Below are 10271 nucleotides of genomic sequence, written 5' to 3'. Positions count from 1 at the left end.
TCACTGCCAGCTGCTCATCTAGAAAATCACCTAAAGGACTGGCATCTAGACTGTCAGCTGACATCAGGGGTCCTCGTCTACCAGGACATCCTCAATTGCTCCTTAGTTTCTCAGAAGTGACTAGTGAGTAGGCTAGTGCCAAACAAGAGTGTTAAACATCAGGCCTTGGAGGCCGGGTGCGGCCTCAGCTGGGTGTGGTGGCACACACCTGTAGTCCCAGCTACTCATGAGGCTGAGGCAGGAGAATCGCTGGAACCCTGGCAGTGGAGGTTGCAGTGAGCCAAGATCGCGCCACTGCACTCAAGCCTGGGTGACAGAGTGAGACTCTGTCTCAAAAAAGAAAAAAAAAAAAAAGAAACCAGGCCTTGGGGCCTGGCATACATTAGCTAAGTGGTTAGCTACTGTATGTATGGTGGTTAGATAAATCTTCTTGGAACTCCTTTATCTTGAATGAAATTACCATATTTAGCCATAGTTCAATGTGTTTACCTTTACACAGAAAATTGCTAAGAGAAACTCCAAATTTGATTCTGCCACCTGCCACCTCACTGCCTTTTTTTTTTTTCCGAGATGGAGTCTTGCTCTGTCGCCCAGGCTGGAGTGCAGTGGTGCCATCTTGGCTCACTGCAACCACCACCTCCTGGGTTCATGCAATTCTCCTGCTTCCACCTCCCAAGAAGCTGGCATTATAGGCGCCCACACCACACCCAACTAATTTTTGTATTTTTAATAGACATGGGGTTTCACCATGTTGGTCAGGCTAGTTTCGAACTCCTGACCTCAAGTGATCTGCCCATTTCGGCCTCCCAAAGTGCTGGGATTACAGGTGCGAGCCACCGTGCCCACCCGCGCCCCACCCCCACACTTTTTTTTTTTTTTGAGACCGAGTCTCACACTGTTTCCTGGGCTGGAGTACAGTGGTGTGATCGTGGCTCACTGCAACCTCCGCCTCCCGGGTTCAAGCGATTCTCCTGCCTCAGCCTCTCAAGTAGCTGGGATTACAGGCGCCCACCACTATGCCCAGCTAATTTTCTGTATTTTTAGTAGAGGCGGGGTTTCATCATGTTGGCCAGGCTGGTCTTGAACTCCTGACCTTGTGATTTGCCCAACTCAGTGTCCCAAAGTGCTGGGATTATAGGCGTGAGCCACCGTGCCCGCCTTTTTTTTTGAGATGGAGTCTTACTCTGTTGCCCAGGCTGGAGTGCAGTGGCACGATCTTGGCTCACTTCCACCTCCTGGGTTCAAGGGATCCTCTTGCCTCAGTCTCCTGAGTAGCTAGGACTACAGGTGCACGCCACCACTAATTTTTGTATTTTTAGTAGAGACGGGGTTTCACCATGTTGGCCAGGCTGGTCTCGGACTCCTGACCTCAAGTGATCCACCTGCCTCGGCCTTCCAAAATGCTGGGATTATAGGCATGAGACCGAGCCTGGATGATTCTGTTCCATTTTGAGGCACATGCATTTGCTGAACTCTTCTTATTCCACAATGAGAGCCTATTTGAATAAAATACATATAGATGAAATGTTGATAGTAGTTCTGTTTATTTGTGCCTTTCAGTATTTGCTATAATAAAAAATGCATAAAAGTTTTACCAACCTTTTACTGTGTTTTGAGACATTGTGTAATATATCTTGAGGGTTTTCTTTTGTTTATACTCGAATTTACTAGCCTTGCTTGATCTTTTTCCTCCCTATATCAAGCGACCAGATCAGCACTTTTTCTGCCCTGGGAACCAAATGTCACCCCTGCTTTTCCATCTGCTGGCCCTGGAACCCTCTGGCTTTTCATCTCCTCCTTTTCTTTCTCATTCCCCCACAAACAGTTCCCTCACTGCTCCTGGAATTGCTCAGCTGTGTCCCGGCAGGAGGGACTCAGGCCTAGAACCCAGAGGTTACTGTGGCTGTCAGTCTAGGAATATCATGAAAACCTAGCAGGTAGGGGGAATCCCATATTTTGTGGCCTTCCTGTGTGCACATGTCTCCTATGCTGGGCCATGAACTCCTCAAGGGCTGGCTCTGTGCTACCTGCCCTACCACTCCCACAGCCCCTGGCAAAGGTAGGCCCTTTATACAGTTTTTTTTTTTTTTTTTTTTTTTTTGAGATGGAGTTTCACTCTTGTTGCCCAGGATGGAGTGCAATGGCACAATCTCTGCTTACTGCAACCTCCGCCTCCCGGGTTCAAGCGATTCTCCTGCCTCAGCCTCTCAAGTAGCTAGGATTACAGGTGCCCGACACCATGCCCGGCTAATTTTTGTATTTTTATTTATTCATTTAGAGAAGGAGTTTCGCTCTTGTTGCCCAGGCTGGAGTGCAATGGCACGATCTCAGCTCACTGCAACCTTCGCCTCCCAGGTTCAAGCGATTCTCCTGCCTCAGACTCCTGAGTAGCTGGGATTACAGGCTTGTGCCATGATGCCCGGCTAATTTTGTATTTTTTTTTTTTTTTAGTAGAGACAGGGTTTCTTCATGTTGGTCAGGCTGGTCTCAAACTCCCGACCTCAGGTGATCCACCCACCTCGGCCTCCCAAAGTGTTGGGATTACAGGCGTGAGCCACCGCGCCCAGCCTAATTTTTGTATTTTTAGTAGAGATGGGGTTTATACCATGTTGGCCAGGCTGGTCTCAAACTCCTGACTTCAGGTGATCTGCCTGCCTCAGCCTCCCAAAGTGCTGGGATTACAGGTGTGAGCCACCGTCTCCGGCCAGTACAGTCTTAAACTTAATTACATCATCATTTCCATAGGCCATATGAACGTATTTCTTTTTAGACCATAGACTCTCTGAGAGCAGAGGTCATGTGACATTGGTCTTTCTGCAACTTGGCACTGGCTCAGCCACTGTATTGTGGGCACAAGGCAGTGGGCAGTAAGTGAAGGGGTTGGTGGAACTACTGGGTAATTGGAACCGAAAAAGATAAGTGAAAACTTTCAGGATACAGACAACATGAAATAGTTTTCTGAAAACCTGTCATTTTTTTCTCATAGGTTGGAAATACTTTTAGTATAGAAGTTTTCTTGGATCTGAAAGTACGAGATGAGCCACGGTTAATAAACAGGGATAGCCAGCGGCAGCAGGTAAGCCACGTTTGGGTGACAATAGTCAGCTCACGCACTTGAGAGTGAGGTTGTATGGGGACTTGTCCTAACAAAGAAGGCAGACCTGAGACACTTGGAGGAATGACTCGTTGTCACCCAGGGACAGAAACAAGGGGTGGGGGGAGGAAAAGGGATGTAAAACTGGTGTGGCATTTCTGGCCTGAAAATCAAGGTTCTTTCTGTCATAAACAGGAATGAGAAAGGTGGAAAGAAAAGTTAGTTTGTGGTGCAAGATTAGTTTGTGTCCTTGAACTTCAGTGTCCATTATTAAATAGGAGCCGTCCCTGCTCTGAGGAAATGAGATAATGAAAGCACTTTGTAAACTAGGAAGGACCAGATGATTGTAATGTGTTAGTGATAATCATTATCATTTTAATTATATTTAAATACATCCTGCCAGCCGGTAGAATAAAGACCTGAAGTGCTATTTGGTATCCAAAGGGAGGGCTGAGCCACCTGAGGAAGCAGGCATGAATGGGGAGAGGCAGAGGAGCCAAGAGATCTTTAGGAATGCAGAAGAAAATAGGTTTTTTCAAAGGAATCCAAGGAGCAGTGAGAAATCCCGGAGAAGTTTGGTTAGTGCATTGTGGTAGAAACCAAGACTGTGGGGGAGTTTTTAGAAGGCAGAAATGTTCAGTAGTGGCCGGGCGCGGTGGCTCACGCCTGTAATCCCAGAACTTTGGGAGGCCGAGGTGGGCAGATCACCTGAGGTCAGGAGTTCGAGACCAGCCTGCCTAACACGGTGAAACCCTGTCTCTACTAAAAATATAAAATTAGCCAGGCGTGGTGGTGCACGCCTGTAATCCCAACTGCTAGGGAGGCTGAGGCAGGAGAATCGTTTGAACCCAGGAGGCGGAGGTTGCAGTGAGCTGAGATCATGCCATTGCACTCCAGCCCGGGTGACAGAGTGAGACTCTGTCTCAAAAAAAAAAAAAAGAAAAAATAGAAATGTTCAGTAGTGTGAAATGCTGCAGAGAGGTTGAGTAAGAAGGTGATTAAACTTCATTGAATTTGGCTTGAAGGAAGTTTCGGTAAACTTGAGGAAATTGTTTCAGCAGGGGGTAGAGAGAGAACCCAGATTTTGTATGTTTTGGAGGGGTGGTTGGACTAGGTCTTAAGGTACCCAACGAGAGGAATGGTGGCTTTAGGTATCACCACAACTGCAGGTACTTCACAGCCAAACAAAGATAGCTTAATGTAATTTTGTAACTCTCATTCCAAAAAAGGATTTGGACCAGCAAAGTGGGGAGAGGTAGTTCAAAAAGGGCAGAAAGATTAGCTGAGAATGTTTGGAAGGTGCAGGAAAGTGGAAGAGGAGAGAGAGGAGACTCTTGATCTGTGACAGAAAGTGACAAAATCCAACAGGAGGGCATAGCTTTACAGATTAGAGATAACTCCCATGAGGCTGGGAGAAAATGTGGGGTGGTAAGTGTAGGGTGGTGATGGTTGTGAGGAAAGGGAGGGCTTGTAAAGGATGTTTGGAGGATCTCAGAGCATTGGGAGAGCACAAGAGAGGCAGAGCAGGAGGGAGGCTGCCCATTGAATGCAGAGTAAGAGAGAATTGGATAGAATTGGGCAGTTTAAGAAGAGAGGCTGTGAAACTGTCCTGGAAAAAAATGCTAGATATTTAGCAAATGTTTCTTGTAGTATAAACAGCATACAAAAATTCAAAAATACAAATATCTTTTTTTTTTTTTTTTTTTTGAGACACAGTTTCACTTTGTTGCCCAGGCCGGAGTGCAGTGGCCCGATCTTGGCTTTACTGCAACCTCTGCCTCCCAGGTTCAAGCGATTCTTGTGCCTCAGCCTCCAGAGTACCTGGGACTACAGGTATATGCCACCATTCCTAGCTAATTTTTGTATTGTTAATAGAGATGGGGTTTCGCCATGTTGGCCAGGCTGTTCTCAAACTCCTGACCTCGAGTGATCCGCCTGCCTCAGCCTCCCAAAGTGCTGGGATTATAGGCTTGAGCCACCACGCCCGTCTCAAATATTTATTATCCATACCCAACTAAAAACTGCATTTTCACACAATTCTGAAAATATATAGTAACTAGATCCTTAATAAATGCTGGTTGAATTAAGGTCTATTTATTAGATTTCAGCTAGGCACTGACCTTATTTATGAATACAACTATGTGGCTGTGTGTGTGTGTGTGTGTTTAAGTTGTTGCAGTTGGCATTCTATTTTTTTATTTTATTTTTTGCATACCCAACTCAGACCTAATTGTGCCAGTAGCTCTGACCCAGGGCTCTACTTTGAAGAGGTTGGCTGCCCTGGGCTGACATGCTTTCCTATACCCCTTCTCCTCTCTGGGCAGAGCACCTGAGGTTGGGCAGTCTTCATGGGCTATTGGTTGCTTCCATCACCTGCTTCACCTGCTACCTCAGGGCTGAGCTTTGCTAATGCACAAAATGACTTCTTACTAACATGTATTTGAAAGACTGAAAGTGAGTCAAGGTCCTGGTTTGCTGATTAGACAGCAATCAGTGGCTGCCCCATAGTCCTGGAAACCACTTGGGGCCTGCTGGTGTCTGTCCTGATGCTGCTGTAAGTCAGACGTTGAGGTCAGCCTGGCCCACTTTGCCATCAGCGCTATGTTGCTAAGGTACCAATGTTCTGCCTTCCCATTCTGCCCTGGTATTTCCATCTTCCAGGCACATCCCTGCAACTGAACCCTTCTTGCCAACCCTCTCTCTCTTGCCCCTGACTTCACTCACCTGTATAAACAAAGACTTCTCTACTGTCACCCTCTTTGGGAACACTCTACCTCTTTCTTTTCCCCTGAGGATATGACCTAAGTCCTCCTACCACAGAGCTGGGGGTGGGACTGGGGGTGGGGTGGGATTGAGTTTCTTCTTGTTCTCCAGTACTGCCTCCTAACCAAAACCATGTGCCACCGGGCTTTGCCCCCTTCATCCACCTGTCTCCTGAGTGTTTCTCTATGCTCACTGAAGACTTTGACATTTGCTTTATAGACTTTTCCTCTCCACACTTAGTCCTGCCATCATCCTGGACAACTTTAACTTTCCTGTGGTCTTTACTATCCCCTCCACTGCACTTTGCCTGCCTATCCCATGGTCACAACCTGTGCCTGGTCATTGTCTAAGACTGGCCTATTTCTCTACTACTAAGCTTCAGAAGCACAGCCGTGGCTCTCCTCCTCCAACATAGACTCTCTCCCATGCACCTATTCCTACAGTTTCCAACCTCACACAGCTCTGGACTACTCCATTTTATCTTTTTATCATTCACTTCCCTCTGTGACCTAATTCTCCCAGTCATTATTTCAATTATTCTCTCTCCATCAACCTTCTTGCTTGTTTCTCCATTGTATCCATCCAGCAAACCCTGCCTTGGAGGAAGTCTCCTAATTCAACTTCTCTAGTTCTATATATACTCGGTACTTGTGTATTGTTGGTAAAAACTGTATGGTTTTTCTGCCTGACAATCCTTAGGCAGCTTTAGGAAGCTTCTCCCATCTCCCTTTTTCTTTTTCATACCCTCCACACTTCAACATCTTGCTCACTCTCAACAAGAAGCCTTTATTTTTTCACTAAGAAAACTGATGTTGTAAGGTAGGGAGTTCCTTAACTTACTTATCTGTGTTTATGTCCATCTGGCTCCCATCTTTCCATCCTCCTACTCCTCTGGGGGAAAGAGCTACCAGTTCCTGTTTATTAAGGCTTTGGATCTGGTCCCCCAGCCCACCATCTTTATCCATATCTTTACTCTAAGCCTGCAAACTTGCTTACCCCTTTCCCATCTGAAAATGAAACCAAACCGAAACCCTTGCCACCATTCTATCTCCTTCCCTTCGCAGGCAAGCTTCCTGCAAAACTAAACCTGAATTAACTGTCTTCATTGTTTTACTTCCTGTTCTGTCCTCAGCCTTCTATAATCTGGCTTCTGCCCTATCATCATTCCACAATGAAATGCTGAGTCATCAATCTAGCCCCACGTGGACAAAACAAATTGGCACTTCCCTTCCTTATTTTGCTTATCCTCCCTGAACCATTTGTTCTGCTGGCTGTCCCTTCCTCCATTAGCTTCTCTTGTATGTCTCTCCTCATTGCTGTCAAATCTCAGGTAGCTCCTTTCCTGTATTGGCTTCCTTTGGACTCTCATTGGCCAAATGCCAGAATCTCTGGGTTTATTCTGTACCCTGCTCTTCCCGGTTCTATGTGCTTTCATTGGGTGACCTCATCTGCTCTTCTGGCTTCAATGACCAGGGACATATTGAAAATTCATATGCCTCTAGTTCCGTTCAGGCTTCACTTCTGAGTTCCAAACCATGGGCTCAATTGTCCCCTGGACACCTCCACTTAAATGTCCCTCAGGTACCTCAGACATAGCTTCATCCTAACAAAATCAATATCTTTTCAGCCAAACATCTTCCCTTGGATTCTCTGTACTGTCATCATCCAGGATCTCAGCCTCTTTTCCTCATTTCTAGTCAGTCACCAACTTTAGTGCGATGAGGTTGTAGGGCTGGTCTCCGAGAGACACGCGGTGGATTGGGAGATACTAACAGTGAGGACAACCACCTGGCAGAAATGGTGCTAGGGAGAGGGCCCAGTAAAGGAAGGGTGGCTATGGGTGATGCTTCCAATCTTGGGTAAATTTTATGTAGCATCACCAGATGCTGAGGGTAGCTGGAGTTCTCGAGGAAAAAGGAACAGAGTTTGCCTGTGCCTGAACAGGAACAGGGACAGAAAGAAGTCCAAAACAGTTAAGTTTGAAAGTAGGAGGGCACGTGTACCTGCATCTCTGAGGGGTAAGGAGGTTTCAAGTGTTTGTGGGTTCTACCTTTGTAATGTCTTCCCAACCTGTTTTTTTCCTCGGTAGCCTCCAGGCTACTACCCACATCCAAGTCTTGTTCCAAAAGCAATTTTTTTTTTTTAAATGGAGTCTTGCTCTTGTTGCACAGGCTGGAGTGCAATGGCGCGATCTCGGCTCACTACAACCTCCGCCTCCTGGGTTCAAGCAATTCTCCTGCCTCAGCCTCCCAAATAGTTGGGATTACAGGCACCCACCACCACACCCGGCTAATTTTTTGTATTTTTAGTAGAGACAGGGTTTTACCATGTTGGCCAGGCTGGTCTGGAACTCCTGACCTCATGTGATCCACCCACCTTGGACTCCCAAAGTGCTGGGATTACTGGTCTGAGCCACCGCGCCCAGCCCTGAAAGAAAATCTTATTTAAGTTGTTGGCTCTAGTAACTTTTGGACATCAAGTTAAAAATTTCTTAGTTTCTCAAACAAGGTCCCTCAGAATATGGTCCCTGTTTGCTATCTAGGCTCATCTCTTGCTACTGCATACACATTCTTTTTGCTCCAGCCACATGGAAATTCGTTCCAGTCTTCTAAAAACATCACAACTTCATCCTTAGAATGTCTGTCTCACCCTCTCTTCCCCAAGCTCATTCATTCTTCCATTTCTGCTTGTCCTTCAACACTCATTTCAAGCACCATTTCCCAGAAGCCTTTCACAAGCCCAATCTGATTTTGTCTGGGCTATCTTGGTATCCTGAAGGATAGGATCCACAAAAATATCATTTACCACACCTCACTGTAATCCATTAACTTGCCTCTCTTCCCCAGTAGACTGGGTACTTTATGAAGGCAGGTCTCAGTCTATCTGGCTTGCTATCCCAATGTCTGGCACTTGATATTACTTACTGTTTTCTTTCTTCTCTTCTCTTCTCTCCTCTCTTTCTCTCCTTTCTTTCCTTTCCTTTGCTCTGCCATCTAAGATGGAGTGCAGTGGCACCATCCTGGCTCACTGCAACCTCGACCTCCCGTGCTCGAGCAATCCTCCCGCCTCAACCTCCTGAGTAGCTGGGACTACAGGTGCACACCACCACCCCTGGCTAACTTTTTGTTATTTTATTATTTTTTTTTTTGTAGAGACAGGGTTTCACCATGTTGCTCAGGCTGGTCTCGACCTTCTGGACTTAAGCGATCCGCCAGCCTCAGCCTCCCAAAGTGCTTGGATTACAGGCATGAGCCACAGCGCTTGGCCGGCACTTGATACTTTTAATTAATAGTTATTAACCATGAAACTTTTTTTTTTTTTTTGAGATGGAGTCTCGCTGTTGCCCAGGTTGGAGTGCAGTGGCGCGATCTCGGCTCACTTCAGGCTCCGCCCCCGGGGCTCACGCCATTCTCCTGCCTCAGCCTCCTGAGTAGCTGGGACTACAGGCACCCGCCACCTCGCCTGGCTAATTTTTTGTATTTTTAGTAGAGACGGGGTTTCACCATGTTAGCCACGATGGTCTCGATCTCCTGACCTGGTGATCCGCCCGCCTCGGCCTCCCAAAGTGCTGGGATTACAGGCGTGAGCCACCGCGCCCGGCCATGAAACTTTTAAAGTTTAAGCAGTAGGCTGTTTAACCTGGAAGACTTTTAACATTTAAACAGCAGGCCATTTAATTGTGGCAGTTCACATGCTACACCAGTGTATGGAGCTCCTTGTGGCCAGTGCAATGTTGCTGGCCCATCTGGCAGTGGGAAAATCTGGGCATCCAGGAGTGCATCTCTAGGAAGTATCACCAGCCCTCACACCAATCTCAAGCTGCCTGTCATCTGCAGAACCCACTAGATCAGCGTGCTTCTGGCCTTGACCCACTTGGTGGTCACCTACAGCCACTAAGAGGTGGGCAGATCGATATTTTTGGTAAGTGGTCTCTGGGTTAGGGAGTGCATGGGTTATGTCCATCTAGGTGGGTGTGTTTGTGTGTGTGTGTGTGTGCATGAGTGGGGGAAGGGATGAAGGAGGCCGAATGTGCATCCCTTCTACAAGGACGCCTTTCCAGGCCTCCTTATTAGGTGGCGTTTGCCTCCTCAACCTCTCTCAGCTCCTTATTCTCCTCTTACACGGATGACGACTTGATTAATGCTTGTCTCCCAGCTAGGCCGCCAGCTGCACAAGGTAAGGAACCGAAGGCATTCCGGTTCTCCCTGGCAATCCCCCTTCTCAGAAGGATGCCTGAGGCATAACAAGTGTTCCAGAAATATTTCTTCCGCACGCGCTCTGGGCCAGTCTGGATGGACCAAGCGCCCGCTGGGCTGCGGGGGCCCCGGGACCCCGGCCGGCACTGACGCCCCCGCCCACCACCGGCCGGCCCGGGCGGGGTGGGGCGCGGCCGGGCGCTCTCGCGGGGACCGTT

The sequence above is a fragment of the Pongo abelii genome, chromosome 15 (assembly GCF_028885655.2).
Source record: "Pongo abelii isolate AG06213 chromosome 15, NHGRI_mPonAbe1-v2.0_pri, whole genome shotgun sequence".
NCBI classification, from domain to species: Eukaryota; Metazoa; Chordata; class Mammalia; order Primates; family Hominidae; genus Pongo; species Pongo abelii.
The sequence above is the reverse complement of the archived record's forward strand: the minus strand, read 5'-3'. Positions refer to the sequence as shown.